A 21022-nucleotide genomic window follows, 5' to 3' on the forward strand; every position below is an offset into this window, starting at 1 on the left:
GTAATTGCTAGGGACTCGCTAATAATACCTTGTTCCTGTCTCTTAAAGACTCACCATATGAGATGAGGTTCTCACTCTTAAAAGTTCACCAGATGATTCTGTGGTTCATCCAGGTGTAGGAGAGTTGTTAAACTGCGTTAGGATTCTGCCAAAGCCAAAGATCCAATTACAGTGGGATTTTTTTTTTTCCACTGACATTCCTGCATTATGGTTTCTTGTTTTATCTCTATTTCTCTGGAGAAGGCAATGGCAACTCACTCCAGTATTCTTGCCTGGAAAATCCCATGAATGGAGGAGCCTTGGTAGGCTGGGGTTGCTAGGAGTCGGATACAACTGAGCAATTTCACTTTCACTTTTCACTTTCATGCATTGGAGAAGGAAATGGCAACCCACTCCAGTGTTCTTGCCTGGAGAATCCCAGGGACGGAGGAGCCTGGTGGGCTGCTGTCTATCGGGTCGCACAGAGTCGGACACGACTGAAGCGACTTAGCAGCAAGATTACTTGAGGCTTTCCAACGTTTTGACAAAAGAGGACCGTTAAGCCCTGTAGTCTTTTCCTTTATCTTTACTCTCACAGTTACTGGAAACATAATCGTTTACCGTCTCTGTCTGACTTTAGAGCAGTCTGCATAATTACAACCTATGATTTATTTTTTCATAGAACTCTGAAATGTTCTTTCATTTCCCTGCCTAAAACCTTCCTTTAAAATTTCAGGATCTCTCATTTCACATAATGGTTTCTTCTCTCTACAGGTATATTGCTTACTTGTTCTCTGGCATTATGGGCCATGCTAAAACCATCCTCTGATTTCACTCAAACAAGCAAGTTCCTCCACCTTTTAGTAAACACACATCGGTGCCTGTGTCAGCATTTTTTCTTCCCTAAAGCATATCCTTGAGTTCTTAATGTCTATAAGCCAGAAAATAATTCAGCTTCTCTTCCAAATTGAATTCAACCCAGGAAATTTTCATAGTGTGTATTCTGTTCCTTATATCCAAAGTGTGTAAGCACATTTTGTTTTCAAATGCTTCAACATCATCAAAGAAATTCAAACACACACACACTTGAAACTCCTATAGAGCTATCAAGACTAATCATGATTAAGTAGTATAATATGTCCTTCCTTCCCCTGCCGAAGCATTCCTACTATTTAGCATACTTTTCTTTGTTTTACTAATGAGTGAACAGATGAACACACATTGGTTCAAATTCGGTATTACAGGATATGGCAGAGAAAAGATCACAGTGGAAAAGAGGTGGAAAGCAGGGATATAATTATTATTCAACTAAGAAATGTTGCAAAGAGTCGGACCTGCCTGAGCGACTGAACTGAACTGAAGAAATGTAGTATTGGGACTTCCCTGGGGGTCCAGTGACGAAGACATCACACTCCCAGTGTTTGAGGTCTGGGTTCAATCCTTGGTTTGGGAACTAGATCCCACATACTGCAACTGAGAGTTCCCATGCTGCGATGATGATGAAACTAAGGCCTGGCATGACCAAGTGAATCAATAAATAAGAAGAAATGCAGTTATTTATCATTTGCATCTAGAGAAACTTTTTCCCCTGAAGTTTTTTGTGTTTATTGTTAATAAAGTGATATTTTTTTATGTGTACACTCAACAGAGCTTCCCAATGAAGGATAATATCTAAATCAATATTAGATATAATCTCACCAAGCACTCTCCCTATTATCATCCTAATAGACACTGTAGGACAGATAAAACACAAAGATGTACAAAGCAGATTTTCAATTTTCTTCAAGTTTTTTTCCTTTTTTTGGTCAAACCATTTCAAGAGAGACCTGAGAAGTAATATGCAGTTTGAAAAAAAAAAATCCATCATCCAGAAACAGTAGGAAGATTGGGAGGAGGCAGAGCTTTGAGGTAGTTGGCAAGAAGGGGCAGCTGTGCTAACTTATGGGTTCTTATAGGTTTTATACTGGCTCTTCCAAATCTCTGGGTAAGGATTCAAGTTATTTAAAAGAAAAATGATGTTTTCACCCACATCAAGCTCTCAGGATTGTTCAGTCACAATCATTTTCTCAATTTGAAAGAGTGATCACTTACCCTATATAACTGAGAAGTGAAGTCGCTCAGTCATGTCTGACTCTTTGCGATCCCATGGACTGTAGCCTACCAGGCTCCTCAGTCCATGAAATTTTTCAGGCAAGAGTACTGGAGTGGGTTGCTATTTCCTTCTCCAGGGGATTTTTCGACCCAGGGATCGAACCCGGCTCTCCCACACTGAAGGCAGACACTTTACTGTCTGAGCCACCAGGGAAGCCCCACATAACTAAAACAACATACAATAATTCAAGATATGAGACTTAACTGATCCTTTCGAAAATCTTAATTCTTGACCCTTAATCATTTGTTGATCATTAAGTAACTGATCATATAGGAAAGATTGAACAGAATGTCATTAGGCTTATCATTTTTTGCCTACTTTTCATTTCTGCTACTACCTTTGCAATCTTCTCTACTTTTTAAATAGAAAGTATGCATTATGGTTCAAAGATTTCTCTATGCTGAAGAATTAATCACCTGCAAAAGAGGAAAAGAATCCCACATAACTGTTAAAAAATGGCAAAGCCACCAGTCTCCTAACCAGAACCAGCTATATCATTCGTGGGGTTCCATTTACAGTGAAAATGTGGAACCTGTTGTTCAAAAGTTATGAAGACCTTCTGGAGAGGAACATTAATCCAACTGCAGTCCTTTTATTTGTGAGACCCTATGCTGCTGCTCTTAGGTGTAAAAGATGTGAAGGTCTGAGCTAATGGGAAGAATGAGACACACCAAGCCGAAAAGTACCTTCCCGAGAAAAACTAAGACTATTTTATATCAAAGATGTCTTCTCACTTTTGAACCCCAGTCACACAAACCTATCATTTCTTAGCCATGTGCTTTTTCTCTGTATTGGTGTTTTGGTGTTGTTGTTGTTTTTCCATTTTAAAAGTTCTCACCTTACTTATCCTCATTCTATCCCAGGTGACTAACATTCTATAACAGCTTACTTTCCTTCCCAGTTCATATTCACAGCCAATCCAATCCTGCACAAGTTTCATTTCTAGAGTGTTCTGGAAAGGTCCTTGCCCAGTTCTAATTTTTTTTGGATGGTAAAGTCACTGGGATAAAATCTCCTTGAAAATTTCCATTCGTTTTCAAAGCACCAGAAGACAACCATGTGAGAGAACGAACCACAATCAGAAAGTAAGGATTTGAGTCCTAAACTCTGGACAAGTCACACGCTTCTCTGAATCTAAGCTTCCTTATTTATTAAACATAAACAGAACCTTCCTTATTGACCTACTTGAGCTAACACAAGAAGCAAGTGAGAAAGTGTTTATTGAAATGCTTTGTAACCTCTGAAGTGCTTTGCATACACAGGACATTATTTTGGTGATTTTCATTATGTGTTTGTTTCTGTAATGCCAGTAAACACCAGGCAGCCACCAATTTGCAGTGAAAAGAACATTGAGCCATAAATCACTGCACTTGGCTGTAATTTCAGCTGCTAGTAATGTGTTGCGGGAGGATGGACAGACTCCACCTTTCCCGATCCCAGTCTTCTCATCCATGAAACAAAAGGCCTCAATCAGATCACCAAGATTGTTGATGATTCTAAAGTAATTTTATATTATTCAACTGACTTTTTTGACAAAACATTCACTGTGTTCCTCCCATGTATCAAGTAATAACCTAGAGTCCTTGGGAAGCAGAAAGACCATTTCTTCAAGGGGTTCACTAGATGCCATGTTCACTTCATGCCATGTTTCAAAAATTGGGCTTCCTGTTAGTGAAAAAAGAGATGAGAAAGATCTGCTGTACACACTCAAGGGGTTCAAGAGGGATTTGCTGTTGTTCAGTTACTAAGTTGTGTCTGACTCTTTGTCACCCCATGGGCTGCAGCACACCAGGCTTCCCTGTCCTTCACTATCTCCTGGAGTTTGCTCAAACTCAGGTCCATTGAGTTGGTGATGCCACCCAATCATCTCATCCTCTGTCGTCCCCTTCTCCTCCTACCCTCAATCTCTGCCAGCATCAGGGTTTTTTCTAATGAGTCAGCTCTTTGCATCAGGAGGCCAAAGTGTTGGAAGCTTCAGCATCAGTTCTTCCAATGAATATTCAAGGTTGATTTCCTTTAGGACTGACTTGTTTGATCTCCTTGTTGTCCATGGGATGCTCAAGAGTCCTTCTCCAGCAGCACAGTTTGAAAGCATCCATTCTTTGGCACTTAACGTTCTTTATGGTCTAACTCTCACATCCGTACCCGACTACTGGAAAAATCACAGCTTTGACTATAGGGATCTCTGTCAGCAAAGTGATGGCTCTCCCTTGTAATATGCTATCTAGGTTTGTCATAGCTTTTCTTCCAAGGAAAAAGCATTTTTTAAATTTCATGGCTGCAGTCCCTGTTCACAGTGATTTTAGAGCCCAAGAAAATAAAGTCTGTCACTGTTTCCATTTTTCCCTCATCTATTTGCCATGAAGTGATGGGACCAGATGCCATGATCTTAGTTGTTAAATGCAGATTTTTAAGTCAGCTTCTTCACTCTACTCTCTCACCCTCATCAAGAGGCTCTTTAGTTACTCTTTGCTTTCTACTGTTAGGGTGGTATCATCTGCCTATCTGAGGTTGTGATATTTCTCCTGGAAATCTTGATTCCAGCTTGTAATTCATTCAGCCTGGCATTTCGCATGATGTACTCTGCATAGAAGTTAAATAAGCAGGGTGACAATATACAGCCTTGACGTACTCCTTTCCCAATTTTGAATCCAGTCCGTTTATCCATTTCCTGTTTCTAACTGTTTCTCCCTGACCTGCACACAGTTTTCTCAGAAGGCAAGTATGGTGGTCTGGTATTCCTATCTCTTCAAGGATTTTCCACAGTTTGTTATGATCCACACAGTTGAAGGCCTTAACATAGTCAATTAAACAGAAGTGGATGTTTTTCTGGAATTCTCTTGCTTTTTCTATGATCCAACAGATGCTGGCAATTTGATTTCTGGTTCCTCTGCCTTTTCTAAATTCAGCTTATACATCTGGAATTTCTCAGTTCACATACCGTTGAAGATTGGCTTGAAGAATTTTGAGCATAACCTTACTAGCATGTGAAATGAGCACAATTATATGGTAATTTGAACATTCTTTGGCATTGCTTTCTTTGGGATGGAATGAAAATTCATCTTTTCCAGTCCTGTGGCCACTGCTGACTTTTCCAAATTTCCTGGCATATTGAGTGCAGCATTTTCATAGCATCATCTTTTAGGATTTGAAATAGCTCAGCTGGAATTCCATCACTTCCACTAACTTTGTTTGTAGTGATGCTTCCTAAGGCCCACTTGACTTCACATTCAAAGATGTCTGGTTCTAGATGAAAGACCACACCATAATGGTTATCCGCGTCATTAAGACCTTTTTGGTACAGCTCTGTGTATTCTTGCCACTATTCTTAGTTAGCCACATAAATAGAAAATTACCATATTCTGTGATAATTTATTCTTTAGAGGCTTACTCATAAGTCATAAGAGCAGAAAAGAAAGGCACCTTGACCAGGGCAGGGCTGGAGCTGGGGAAGAGTGTGTCCAAGGAAGGCTTTCTGGATAAATTGCAGCAAATGTTGCTCTTGTCAAGAACACATCTTCTTATGTTCTCTCTGGTCCTGATGACTTCCTTCACTTACAGTTGACTGTGGAGCACACTGCTCCCAAAAGAGTGGGACAGGGTGGACATAGCCATGGTTTTAGGGAATCTGTAGGAATCTGTAAGACTGTAAGCTGTAAATCTGTAAGATGCTCCTCTAGACAAAGGCTTATCATATTGTATGTGCAAAACTTAATTGCTTTGGAGGTAAGTAGATTGTGTTCTGATTCCTACCTCAATACACTCTGGGGAGATTTTTAAAGACTAGAAAGAGAAAAAATGAATTTTTTTTCTCTATGATGTCACCACTGCTTGGGGTGTGTGATTTACTTTTTTCTACCAAAATAGGGCACTTCTGAATGATATGATAAAGTGCAGACTGGTTTTCATGAGAGCAATGAAACTAGATGAATCAGCAGTCACAGGCAACAAGTCAGGAGCATGACAAAGGATGCTCATGACTGCAAAATTATGAGCACACTTAGGTGATGAAGAATGAGGGAGTAAGGGAAACCCAAGGCTATGGAAGTCTGGTACCGTTTGTATATCTCTGCTGTTTCATATCACAGACCTTAACGTGTCACTGGCTGCCACACCAGACACCAAATGCTGCCTGTGCATTGATCCAGAAGGGTTACTCTTATGTCCTTGTTTTTCTTGTGCAATATTTAAGTGAAGGTGATACAGTGGTAAATCAAAGCAAATATTTAGTGTTCCCATAGGTATTGACCAACTTAATAAAATCATACCTAATTTAATCAAGGTGACTTCATTCAGGGAGCAGCATAGATCTAACTTAAAACTGTGAAGTTAATTATCTTAAAATAGAGTCCTTCAGAGTCACCAGCTACCATATGAAACCCATTTACAAAGACTCCCTATAATCCAGGACATGAGAGACCACAAAAATCTGAAATAAATATCCAGCCAGCAAAGATAATCCATAACTGTATTGCATAAAGAAAAGCTCCACTATGTTTTTTTTTCCCCCTCCCTCACACATGGTTTAAATATTCACTCCTACATGTTCACTAGATGTAAGATTCTGTTATTGTTATGAGGGGAACCTATCACAGGCCAACCCCACAAACAGTACAAAGCTCAATTACGAACACTATCCTTACAGACACACAAAACCCAAGGCTGTTATGGATATCTACGTAATGAGAGAAAACTGGGTAGAATTTAGCAGCTGTAAGGCTATTTATCTAAAAATTCCCCACATCTGACTTAGTCCTATAAAAGAGCTTAGTACTCCATAAAGAATGGTCTTCTTGTAAACTGTTGACTTTAGTTGTATTTCCTCTGTACAACACGTATCTTCTGGGAGGTAGGTAGTTTGACAGACAGACACTGGGATGCTATATGTACAAACAGAAGCCACCATACACTTCTTTAAGGGAAATCTCTGGTCTCTGGAAATCAATGTTTTCCCTCATTTCTGCCCTTCATTTCACCTGTTTTATTAACTTTGAGATAGACTAGTAAACTCAACTTACTCCTAGAGCTACATTTAGGAATTCTAGAATTAAAGCCATGTCAAGAATCAGAAAACATCACTGGAAATTAAATGAGTGCCTTCAGTTTCCAAGGTGGTCACTTCTACCTTGAAGCTCCTGATGGGCAACAGAACTTCAAAGACATCTGTCTACAGAAACTTCTTTTTTGGTCAGCTGAATTCTCATTTCTTAAAACCTACTAAGCCTCTGCTATAGCTTCTGCTCTTCTTTCTCACTCCAGTCCAAACTTCAGAGCTTTCAGAGTCTACCACTAACTCAGCACCTGGCACAGTTGTCAAAGTTGTCCCCCTCCAGAGCACCCAGCCCGAGGTCATCCTTTCACGGTTACAAATCCACCACTCCTTGCCCAAAGGAGATGATGCGGGTTACATCTATCAAGATCAGTGAAAGTGAAAGTGAAGTCACTCAGTCGTGTCCGACTCTGTGACCCCATGGACTGTAGCCTACCAGGTTCCTCCCTCCATGGGATTCTCCAGGCAAGAGTACTGGAGTGGGTTGCCATTTCCTTCTCCCGGGGATCTTCCCAACCCAGCGATCAAACTTGGGTCTCCTGCATTCCAGGCAGACACTTTAAGGGTAAAAAAAAGACTGTGACCAACTAGGATTAAGAGATTAATCATAGATACAATTCCTCCAAGGAACGATCTCATCAAAAACACTGGTTTCAAAGATATATTTAATTTCACAACATGAATGGGGAGCCAGGGGTACAAAGTGAGAAAAGAGACAATAATAGCTTAATAATGACCAGGCACTGATTGCCTCTGTTTCTAATTCAACTTTCTATTTTATTCCACAAAATAACATTCACCTTTTGAAAAATGACAATAGAACAATTTCACTTAAAGAGAAAACCAGAAAGATGAACAAAGAATACAGATTTTTAAAAAACTTCTCTTGTTATTGATTCAATGTGCAATTAATAAGGGCTTCCCTGATGGCTTAGATGGTAAAGATTCTGCCTTCAATGCAGGAGACCTGGGTTTGATCCCTAGATTGAGAAGATCCCCTGGAGAAGAGAATGACTATCCACTCTACTATTCTTGCCTGGAGAATTCCATGGAATTCCCAGAGAACCTTGCTGGGCTATAGTCCATGGGGTCGCAAAGAGTTGGACACAACTGAGCAACTAACACTTTCACTTTCAATAGGAGTACTAATTGCAAATAAGATGTAAATAGTTTTTAAATAAATAGTTTAATAACTAATTTTTTAATAAAACAGGAATGTTATTAACTGTATAAATAATTAAAAAAAGAGAAAGGCCAAGATTTTACTTTTGTAATTGCTAGAAACAAATCATTACAGAGATTGAGCAAAAATGAATAGTACAGATGCTTTAAGAGATGTTGATGCTTAGAAACATAAAGTATATTGTGGAAAATTATAAGTAAGTATTTTGGTCACAATCCAGAGACCTCTTTTCTTTCAATGCCATTAGGGTTACATAAAAGTGAAAAATGATTTAGGGAAGAGAAATGCCACTTGTCACTTTGCCTTAGGCTATTAAGGTATCATAAAAACATGATTAAAAGTTATAAAAATACAATAAAGGAAAAGAAACAAAAAGAAAATAGTATTTTGGGAAGTGCTCGTAAAAGTGGTGACGGAGGAGAACCTGACACCAAAATAGCAGCACTTTGGGGGAGGGAGGAAGTTTTGAACAAGATTACAGTCTCTCATAAAGTCAATATTATTTCAGTGCAATCAGCTGCATCACTAATGTGCAAAATCTAACTTTATAAGATGTGGCAAAGCAGAGGAGAAAGTTGCGTTTGAATGATTACCCTGAAAGTCTAATCAAAGACATTCTCCTATGTTATCAAACACAGATGTGCAAAGTAAGGAGGCTAGAGATGGTTTCTTATTGAAAAAGATTGGCAATAAGATTGAGTACCTTGAAGTGAATTCATCTCCTCATCATATGAAATCCTACATATACCTGGGAGGCTCTTCAAAGTCGACACACACTGAATAATGCTCAACATATGTTTGCCTATGATGTGCTTTTAACCTAAACCCAAATCTTCATAAACCAATCCAGAAACCCAGGGCTTTCTGATAAACAGCAGTGTACAAAGACTACTGATCTAACTCAAGAAACATCCAGGGGTCGGAATAGAGTTGAAGGGGAGCCAGATGAACCACCACAAAACATGGCTGCTTGGTGCCGGCTTGGGCGTGTCTCGGTGCATGGTAAAAAGAACTCTGGGTAATATGAACTTTCACAGGTCTGCACTCCATCAAATGACATAATTTAAAAAAATAGCACAGAACACAATATCACACTTCCCTCTTTCTTCCTTTTCTAATAAAAAGAAAAAGAAAGATACAATTCTCTCCTTTTGGCTAAAATATTTCTTTCATAACATTTTATTATATGATTGGGAAGATGTCAGGTATCTGAGTGCTACCTACTCACTAATTAAACCTTGGTTTTCATTTCAAAGTTTAATTATATCTTCAATTCTTATCTCTGTAAAATGCTAATGGAAGAAATTCTTAAATACAAATGAATAATTAATACCTGCATATTTCTTTTGTGGAATTGTTTCATTTAAGAAATCCTGTGTTACAGCGATGGCTGTGTGAGGCAGGGAAGTAGATTTCTCTTCACTATTTATCTGCTTTAGGGAAAACATGGTTGCAACAAGAAACAACAAATTGGTTGATATTTACTATCTGACCTTGGCAGACCTCTTACAAGCCAGTGGAATTTGAAGAGACAGACCAAGTAAGGATAAAGGGTGATTACATATGAAATGACTGTGTTTAGGGTTTGCTTCTTCCTTTCCTGGATTCTACCTTGAAGATTTAGTTGTAGTCCCCATGACACTTTTCAGATTCCCCCAAAAGCCAATGTAACAGTGTTTGGAAAAAAAAAAAAAAAGCAAAGCTGAAAAGATTACCAATTCCTCTCTTATTTCCCGCAGAGTCTTTCCAGATAACTTTTTCAATTTTTCTGCCCTAAAGTGCAGGCATCATTATTAACAAAGGACAGGAGAGGCCAGTTGTTCAGGAAATAGCTATCATTTGGTAAATCGTATAATAAACACATTATGATCTTTGATGCAGTGGGTAATGAGCCAGTATATATACAATACCAATACTAAGATTATTCTCTATCTTTGTATGTATTTTTTCTTATTTTACCTGAATTTCCCTCTTCATTTTGTTTGTATTTCCCAGAATTCAAAAAGTCACTTTGTAACACCACCTAAGAATTTTTATTATTAGTATCCTTTGCTTGTACTATTCTCTATCTTTTCTACTGTAAAATGAAAATTTCCCCATCTAACTGCTTTTGTCTCGCAGTTAAAGGACAATATTCAAAGGCAAGAGTCATTGTTAAAAGAACGAAAGGGCATACGTGTCTTTCAAAATGAGGGTTGATTCTGGATTATTAAAATTCCCAATCAACTTCCTCTCCATGATTTCAGCTGGGAGCTAATCATTTTCAAAGAGGCAAATGCAATCATTTTGTGAAATGAATGGGAAAAGTATTTTAGGTAACCCTGACCCAAGTCTGATTCCTTGGTCATCTGCCTATCATGGTTTTTTCATTTTCAGGTAGGGTCAATGCTTGGTGAGTGTCTTTCCTATCCAACTTCTGTGCTATTTTCTGACCATCCCAGTCTGACTCCTTTATCTAATGCTTGGGAGCTTCCTTAGGTATTAGGAACTTGGGTCTCCTGTGACAGTATTACTTTGGTATAGAAGAGTGGAATTTTCATGTGCTGTTGAAAAACTGACAATAACAGAAGAAGAATGGCAAAACCATCTCTAGCAGCTTTTCAGCAATAAGGGGAATGTTCTACATACAGTGATAAAGATGCATTGCGAACATCTTCCTTCAAGAAAGAACCTGTCATTCAGCAGCACAGAGTGCAGCCACCGTGGACAGCCTCTAGCTATTCCTGTTGTTAGGATACTCTTCAGCACTGGACTTGAGGCCACATCCTTCCATGGTAGACACCAGTGAAGGTAGGGTTCAAGGGCCTGGCTGTTTTTGCCTAGCAAGGACTCTGCTAATGGGCCATCTTTGCTCTGGAGCTCATGTTGGGCTGGCCAAAACTTTGTCAGATTGGTGAGGTGGTCAAGGCTCTCCCTGCCCAGTCCTGCTCCCTCCCTTTTAAAAATTTTTCTCTCAATTTACTCTGACTTTGTCTTAGCTACTGCTTCTCTGAGGACCCAACTGACAAACTCTAATGACCATTAGCAGCTCTGCAAAGGCTCCTTTGCTTAGATACAACTCCCAATTCTTCCTAAATCACTAGGCAAAGAGCTTGAAAACAAACCTTATTTTATATAAGAAGACAGAAACAACTCACATATTGGTATGTTTAACAGGACATCAAATGAAATGCAAATCTTGCAGCTTCTCAGACTGTGCTAAGTTTGATAAGAGTAAGTATCATTAATTTTACTACTTTAATGCTGTCTGTACAAACAACTCTAAATAAAAGATCTTTAGGATTTGGCCCTGATCCACTGTCCCTCTTCTATTATGACTTTTTATTTCAGGTTATTTGGAACTTGTGTATACGACAGTAACAAACATTGTGAAATTTTACATCCTGGTGTTCGTACAAAAGTTGGCTTTAACCATGTTTACTTAACAATAAATTACAGATTAGGCTTAATTCAGGCTACTTAACTACTTTACGTAACTGGTTAAATTGCTCGAAGTTTAAAAAAAAGCACAACATTTTTCAGTGACTCAAGGGTAATCTTGAGTTGGCATTTCCTAATATTCTGTAGAGATTGGCCATAGAGTCTATGTAATTGCATGTTTAAACCAATGATCTGAATAAAAAATGGCATCATTATAAAGTATGATAATTACAACAATTCAAAGAGAGGTAACCAGCACCTTTGACAGCAGTAGAAAAATTAAAATGTGCTTTGACCAATTTGAAAAGTGTTTCTGAATAAGGAATACAAAACCGAAAGGAAATAAATGGAGGGCAATGCACTTAAGGAGGAAAACACCAGTGCATAAGTACAAGATGGAAATGTATTCACTGTGTTCGACCATGGGAGAAACATACCAGGGAGTCACAGAAGGCCACCCACTGTGCAGGAGCCATCAGGATAATGGTGCTATTTAAAAAGGAAGCAGGACAGCAGGATGCATGAACTGCAATACAGTGGGTGAAAGCTGTGAGGTAATCAACAGATAGTCATTCCTCATTGATCAGGCCCTCACTGCGTGCAGAAGAAAAATGTGAAGAAGATCAAGTGTGTGGATATCATCAGAGAAATAAAACAAAAACAGGTCTTTGAAAACAGTAATATGGAGAAGAAATAGCTGCAAGGTGACAAAGTTTATAAAACTTCTATGAACAGGTGACCATATGATAAGTGGTCTATGCTCAGACCTAACACAAGCTTATACTATATTATCATGGATTTTTAACAGAAAATGTGAATAGCTAGGAAGCCGGGCAGATAACCTCGTACAGTAAGCCAGGAAACCCAAAGCCCTCTCAGAATCTCTTTCACTGTCACACTTTTGATGACGGCATGAGATGAAAATGAGGTCCCTTGATTTTCTTAATTCTGAAGCATGTAAAATGACTGCATAATCACAGTGCCAAATAACACCTGACACTTAGCCTCTGGTTCAGGGAGACAATGGGACAGGGTAGAGACCGGCAAATTGGAGAGTATGGGATTCAGCTAAATGGGGCACATCTTCCTGTCAGGTTGACAATGGCTCCAAGGCGGCTAAGTGATTTAAATTTCTAGGGGAAGCCAGGTATCTATGTTTATGTTATTAATTCAAGAGAGATTTTTATTTTTTTAAAAAGAATTCTTTCTTTTTTAAAAGGAAAAGGCGGTGACAGAGAATGAGATGGTTGGATGGCATCACCAACTCAATGGACATGAGTTTATACAAACTCTAGGAGATAGTGAAGGGCAGGGAAGCCTGGTATGCTGCAGTTCATGGGGTCTCAAAGAACAACAACAATCTGGGGGAGCACACCCTCCTCCTGCGACTGAGAGCATGAGAGAAAAACTGCTTGATTACTCATCTAATAATGCTCTTACCCTTACATTTGATTGATATTTGGCCAGATAAGCATTCTACACTGAAAATACAATTTTCACAGAATTTTGAAGGCATTTAACTGTTGCCCTCTTATTTCCATTATTGTTGTTGTGAAATCCAACACTGTTTTAATTCCTCATCTTTCTTAGGATATCTGTTTCTTTTTTTCCCCGTCTCTAGAAATGTTAGGAATATTTTCTCTAGTCTTTATGTTCTGAAATTATATGAGGATATGGCCTTACTGTGCTACACATTCTCTTTTACTCTTTTTTCTTTTTTTTGAAAATCCCAATTTATCACAGGTTGAGCATCTTGGCATGATCTTCTAATAACCTTCACCCTACTAGTGTCCATGTTCTGACCTTCTGTTCTACCTTCTAGAAGAATTCCTCAGCTTTATTTTCCAATCCTACTAAATTTTCTTAACAACTTATCACTATTCTTCTATTAGTACATTTGGTTTTGCCTCAAAGACAAAACTTTTCTTTCTGATCACGTTGTAACTATTCGATGATGTCTTTGATCTTACACATTGTCTCTTTTTCCTTTTAATTCATGCATCTATTTTTCATTTTGGCTTCCCAGGTGGTACAGTGATAAAGAATCTGCCTGCCAGTGCCAGAGGTACAAGAGACATGGGTTTGATGTTTGGGTCAGGAAGATCCCCTGGAGTGGAAAATGGTAACCTGCTCTAGTATTCTTGCCTGGAAAATCCCATGGACAGAAGAGGCTGGTAGGCTGCAGTCGACGGGGCCACAAAGAGTTGGACACTACTGAGCGACTGAACATGTCTTTGATTTCAGTGTCTTTCCTGTGAGAGCCTTCCTCAAATATCTGGTGATCTGTGGTTGTTCTTTAATATGTTCAGTTCAGTCACTCAGTCGTGTCTGACTCTTTGCGACCCCATGAATCGCAGCACGCCAGGCCTCCCTGTCCATCACCAACCCCCAGAGTTCACTCAGACTCACGTCTATCGAGTCAGTGATGCCATCCAGCCATCTCATCCTCTGTCATCCCCTTCTCCTCCTGCCCACAATCCCTCCCAGCATCACAGTCTTTTCCAATGAGTCAACTCTTCGCATGAGGTGGCCAAAGTACTGGAGTTTCAGCTTTAGCATCATTCCTTCCAAAGAAATCCCAGGACTGATCTCCTTCAGAATGGACTGGTTGGATATTCTTGCAGTTTAATATGTTGATGTATCACTAAAAGGCCAAGTAGACTTTCCGTGATGCACATGGATCTTGGTGATCTATTAGCCTAACTGAGTGTCAAGTTAGGTTTGTTGTTAGATCAACTTTCACTAATACCATCTGTAACTCTTTTCTCTATGACTCTTTGATTTCTCCAGAAGAATGCTCTTGAATGAACACACTGGAGCTACAGATCTTTCAGTTCAGTTGCTCAGTTGCATCACTAACTCCTGGAGCTTACTGTCCTAACTCATGTCCAGTGAGTCGGTGATGCCATCCAACCACCTCATCCTCTGTCATCCCCTTTTCCTCCTACCTTCAATCTTTCCCAGCATCAGGGGCTTTTCAAATGAGTCAGCTCTTTCCATCAGGTGGCCAAAGTATTGGAGCTTCAGCATCAGTCCTTCCAACGAATATTCAGGACTGATTTCCTTTACAATAGACTGGTTTGATCTCCTTGCTGTCCAAGGGACTATCAAGAGTCTTCTCCAACACTACAGTTCAAAAGCATCAGTTCTTTGGTGCCCAGATTTCGTTATGGTCAAAGTTTTGACTAGACGGGCCATTGTCGGCCAAGTAATGTCTCTGCTTTTTAATATGCTGTCTAGGTTGGTCATAGCTTTTCCTCTAAGAAGCAAGCGTCTTTTAATTTCATGGCTGCAGTCATGGTCTGCAGTGATTTTGGAGCCCAAGAAAATAAAATCTGTCACTATTTCCATTTTTTACCCATCTATTAAGAATGTTAGATCTTAGACTGTATGATTTCTTTGCTTCAGTCACACTCCAAATTTTTTTTTTTTTTTTTGCTCATTGTCTCTTAACCCAAATCCTCTCTAGTTCAAATTTTCCAGGCTCCTGAGAATGTGGAGACACTTTCTCAAGCAGTTGGGTGTATGTCTTACTTCATATGGAAACATTGAATGAAATCATTTGTTTTCAACTCGAAGCTGATGCTGGCCCTCATTTGTAGTACACTTTTAAGAACTAAGGTTTTGAAAAATATATTTAAAACATTTTCCCTTTGAACATGACAGTCAAACAATTGTTATATACTACAAAAGAGGAGAAAGAATTAACTGATAAAACTCCCAGTTACCCAACTTTTGGATGACAAACTTTGCAATATATTTCCAGAGTTTAGAATATTTTATTTTTGTTCTTTGGCATTCTCCTCCCCCACCACACCCACAGAATTTTACATATAGTCCAAGTAGCTCAAATGAATGCAAAATGTCCTAAAAATTTCAAATAAATACCCAAACACTACTGGAAAAGACAATAATGACAACACTGCAGAAAGGGAACTGGTGGCTCCCAGGACGTGTCCCTGAGTGAGGACAGAAATGCTCATTTGTCAGTTGAGGTACTGAAGACTATATTCAGCGTTTCTCAGAAATACCCATGGAGAAAGCCTGAAGTCAGACATACAAAATCAAGGACCACCTGCAACAGGTGAGTTCTCTGTTGACAGTCACACCGAGGAGGAGACATGTTGACCTGACAGCCTGTGTGTTGTTCACAGCCTGTGCAGGACTCGAAAGCTGCCTAGAAATCATTTCACTGACCCACTGTCATTCTCCTTCTAGAATCACGCCTGTTTGCCCCTCTCCCCTCTTCAGGGTGTCACTAGTAGGTCCTCACTGAATATGTCTCTGTGTGTCTCATTTACTCTGAATCGACACACCCCTATTTCTATTTCTTCTGACAGTTCCACAGCTTTAGGTCTCGGTGGGCTTCTCTGTGTTACAACAGAAAACAAAAACCAATGAACACATTTCCCACTTCCAAAGCTCTGATTTCTCACCATCTCCCACGTTAAAAAAAATCTATCAGGCCCAGTGGCAACACCATTAGAAGATCAAACGTTGTGTACCTGCTGGAAGCTCTAATTCCTTAAGTGTTCTTTCCCTAACCCCTTCCATGCTTCTGCTGCCACAAAGAAAAGAGCCTCCTTGCTCTTGGTGCTATTCTTCCCCGTTTAAAAGAGCAGAGAAGAAAGCTCATGGCTGGCACCTTCAATTTCCTTTCTCTTCCATGGATATAGCATATTAAACATCCTGTGTTAGATGGGGCCCAAGCAGGTGTGAGGAGTGGGGTCAGGTCTTGGGGTGAAGGTGGAGGGGGGCTGCTTAGGGAGAGAGCGAGGAGATACAGGGTCCGTTAGGAGAGCAGGGGCAGACAGACAGAAAAGAAAACAGATGTCAGGAGGCTGAGAGGCAAAAGTGCTGTTTGCCACAGCTGTGAGCCAGGCCAGGGTAGCCGGACTGTGCTTTCATAAGGAATGTGTCAGAGGCTTTGTAGTTACTTCTTAATTTTACAGACGGTCAGAGAAAGTGCTTATGTTACTTGCCTACAGTTACCACCGAAGGCTGATTAATACAAGATGTTCCAACAAGGGACCAACGTGTAAGGCAGAAGAAATGATGGGAGGAGTCCAAGCATCCCCGTAGGATCCAAAGTTAAAGTGTTTGAAGCAATGATAGCCAACCATGTCTGGAGGCAAATTGGTTAAAATAAATCATGTCAGAGCCATGAAAGGGAAGAATCTACACAGCTCTCTAACTCCACTCGAAGGCGGGCTTTCTGGGAGTCACACCATCGTTATCCCCTTCATGCTCTGAGTGCATGTTATTGGCTATCAGCAGAGAGTGGGGAAGCAACCAGAGATAAGGCTATGCCTGAAGCTGATTCATGGAGTGCAATTAGGAGATATTTGATGGGAATGCTTTCTTGGGGTGGCAGGAATATCCAGAAGGGAAGCTTTATCCATTTGGTCATTTGGCACCACTTTCATTAGAAGTACTATGGAGAACTGAAATGACCTCAGTCATAATGAGGATATTTATTATAAATAGACTAGAGACACCCAAGATTTAGCACTGAGGCAAAGGCAGACAGAAATGAATTGGGGGAGTTTCTCTCCTAATGAAAAGCTAGATTTAAAAAAAAGAGAGAGAGATTTAGTCATTCTGTGTTGCCAAATTGGTAAAAGCTTTTGAGGACAAAGTAATAATTCAGATATCGCCTGGGTAACAGACAAAAGAGATTCCAGAAAAGATTGCGAAAAGCAATTTTCTGTTAAATGAATCCTGTTTTCCTACTGACTTATATTATAAAATCAAAGATGCATGGTGATAAGGAAAAAATTTGGGCACCTGGATGGAATAAAGCTCAAAGAATTTAGAGTAATTCATGTAAAAGAATGTGTTTCAGGTAAAATGTTTAGGTCAAAAATAGTTCTAATAGCAAATATTAATGTATTAGTTATATTGCCATGCTATAATCCAGACAAATCACAAAATAAGACACTGCTCATGAAACAGAGCATGTTCTCTGAAGTACTCTGGTAATACAGACATACTGTTCCCATTTGGAGTCTTCTAATCACTGAAGTTCTACTAATTTGTCCAAGATTTTCACCAGTCTCATAGCACGTGAGGAGTTTTAACTTCATATCCCAAGGTAATTTCAAAATAACCAAGCGAGATCTCTATTTTATCTCAACTTCCAAACACTTCACAGTAGTCTGGTTTGTCTTTGAGATATTCTGAAGGTGTTAACTTCTTCCAAGAGGTGCTACTCTGGCAAAGACACCTGATTTGTGTTCTTCTTTCTTTCTGTATGAACTGCCTATAAATTCTTGCGATGACAATCCCATGGGGAAATGAATTAATTAACTTGTTTATGTATGATCTTGCTGTGTGGCATGTGGGATCCTAGTTCCCTGACCAGGAATTGAACCCATGACTCTGCCTTGAGGGTGCAGAGTCGTAACCACTGGATCACCAGGGAAGTCCTGGGAAATGAAGTTTCAGAGCCAGAATATTAATCTGTTTTGTTCACTTAAGTTTTCTGAATGCTGACCTATCAAAGGCAATCAGTAAATATTAATTGGCTATACTAATGAATACATTAGTCAATCCCTGCCATGTATTCCTTCCTCCTTTATCACAGAAGAACACTTTGTCAGACACTGTGCTTGAGGCTAGGGACAGGAAAGTCTGTGACTAAGACACACTGGCCCTTTCCCGGGTGGAACAAACAGAGAATACTTCTGAAGATTATTTTAAAATTGCAGAAGTAATGTGACAAGTGTCAAAAGGGTGAAGTAGAAGATGCTTGGAGAGCATTCGGCAGGTGGACTTATTACAGTCAGTGGTTTTCCAGTCTCTGCTTGAAAACCTCCAATAATATATCTCTCTCTTTACGGAAAAAAGAAGATGCATTCCAGGACACAGGTGGTTGTTTCAAAGCTCTACTTTGTATTTAGCAAAGATATATTGCTCCATTCACTCTATTATCTGCTTTATTCCTGCCGCCTTCCCACCCCTCTTCCAAGGGACTGCCCTTTGGATGTCTCTCCTCCAGCTCCGTTTTTCCCGTTTCTTCCATTATTTCTTATTTATCCTTGAAATTGGTTTGAGCTGCTTCACCATCCTGGTCAGTGTCCTGGACATACATTCTTCAGTATAAAGGACAGTGCCCAAAACTGAACAGAGCAATCAAGACAAGAAGTCTGATCATTTTCTCTCTCTGGATATCATCTGTTTATTAATGTGGTCTAGGCTCACATAATTTTTCTTGGCAGACATACCACCCTATTGGCAAGAATTAACCTTACATTTTACCAAACCAACACCTCTCAAACTTTTGCACATGGATTACTTGGAGAACTGATCACAACCCCAATTCTAATACAATAAGCCTGAGATGGCTCCTGAGATCATTTCTAACAACTTCTCTGATGATGCTCTTAGCTGCTGGTCCACAGGACACACTTTCAGTAGCAGAAAACTAAACGATTTAAGGCCAAACCCCTAAAGCCTATATATGAGTTGCAATTTTGTGAAATTATTTGATCCTACTCAAATGCTCCTTTTTAGAATTTATTCATGGTTTTGTATTTTTTGAACCTTGATTTGAAAATTCTGCATATAATATATCCCTCATAGTTCTATGACTGGTGACTTTATCTTTCTCTAATGGCAAAATGGATTAATACTTGCCTTAAGATACCTCTTAGATGATGAACTGACATGCTAAGTGGAGAATGTCCTCAGTTCAGTTCAGTTTTGTTGCTCAATCGTGTCCAACCCTTTGCGACCCCATGGACTGCAGCATGGCAGGCCTCATTGTCCATTACCAACTCCTGGAGTTTATTCAAACTCAGGTCCATTGAGTTGGTGATGCCATCCAACCATCTCATCCTCTGTCATTCCCCTCGCCTCTCTCCTTCAACCCTTCCCAGCATCAGGATCTTTTCCAATGAGTCAGTTCTTCACATCATGTGGCCAAAGTACTGGAGTTTCAGCTTCAGCATCAGTCTTCCAATGAATGTACAGGACTGATTTCCTTTAGGATGGACTGATTGGATCACCTTGCAGTCCAAGGGACTCTCAAGAGTCTTTTCCAACACTATAGTTCAAAAACATCAGTTCTTCAGCACTCAGCTTTCTTTATAGTTCACCTCTCACATCCATACATGACTACTGGAAAAACCATAGCCTTGACTAGATGGACCTTTGTTGGTAAAGTAATGTCTCTGCTGTTTAATATGCTGTCTAGGTTGGTCGTAACTTTTCTTCCAAGGAGTAAGCGTCTTTTAATTTCATGGCTGCAGTCACCATCTGCAGTGATTTTGGAGCCTAAGAAAATAAAGTCTGACACTGTTTCCTCATCTATTTGCCATGAAGTGATAGGACCAGATGTCATGATCTTAGTTTCCTGAATATTGAGTTTTAAGCCAACTTTTTCATTTTCTTCTTTCACTTTCATCAAGAGGCTCTTTAGTTCTTCTTCACTTTCAGCCATAAGGGTGGTGTCATCTGCACATCTGAGGTTATTGATATCTCTCCCAGCAATCTTGACTCCAGCTTGTGCATCATCCAGCCCAGCATTTCACATAATATATTCTGCATATAATTTAAATAAGCAGGGTAACAATATATAGCCTTGACGTACTCCTTCCCCAATTTGGAACCAGTCTGTTGTTCCATGTCCAGTTCTAACTGTTGCTTCCTGACTTGCATACAGATTTCTCAGGAGGCAGGTCAGGTGGTCTGGTATTCCCATCTCTTTCAGAATTTTTCACAGTTTATTGTGATCTACACAATCAAAGGCTTTGGCATAGTCAATAAAGCAGAAGTAAATATTTTTCTGGAACTCTCTTGCTTTTTCAATAATCCAATGGATGTTTGCAATTTGATCTCTGGTTCCTCTGCCTTTTCTAAATCCAGCTTGAATCCAGTTTACAGTTTACAGTAAATCCAGTTTACAGTTCATGTACTATTGAAACCTGGCTTGGAGAATTTTGAACATTACTTTGTTAGCGTGTGAGATGAGTGCAATTGTGTGGTAGTTTGAGCATTCTTTGGCATTGACCCTCTTTGGGATTGGAATGAAAACTGACCTTTTCCAGTCCTGTGGCCACTGCTGGGTTTTCCAAATTTGCTGGCATATTGAGTGCAGCACTTTCACAGCATCATCTTTTAGGATTTGAAATAGCTCAACTGGAATTCCATCACCTCCACTAGCTTTGTTCATAGTGATACTTCCTAAGGCCCACTTGACTTTGCATTCCAGGATGTCTGGCTCTAGGTTAGCGAT

At 39.6% G+C, this 21022-nt stretch overlaps 1 protein-coding gene across 13 annotated transcripts in view; it reads right to left on the minus strand.

Annotated features, from left to right (window-relative positions):
* Positions 1-21022, minus strand: part of PARD3B (par-3 family cell polarity regulator beta) — a 1159019-nt gene that overhangs the window by 278514 nt on the left and 859483 nt on the right. The window contains exon 19 of one of the 13 annotated variants that reach the window (XM_086344523.1): positions 1-21022. This exon is cut by the window's left edge and continues 47436 nt beyond it; it is cut by the window's right edge and continues 29940 nt beyond it. The exons of the other annotated variants lie outside the window; for them this stretch is intronic. The gene's annotated coding sequence lies outside the window, so the exon portion shown is untranslated. 13 annotated transcript variants of the gene reach the window in all.

The sequence above is a fragment of the Bos grunniens genome, chromosome 2 (assembly GCF_055505025.1).
Source record: "Bos grunniens cultivar Pamir isolate PY7600 chromosome 2, Bosgru_T2T1.0, whole genome shotgun sequence".
Classification (NCBI taxonomy): domain Eukaryota; kingdom Metazoa; phylum Chordata; class Mammalia; order Artiodactyla; family Bovidae; genus Bos; species Bos grunniens.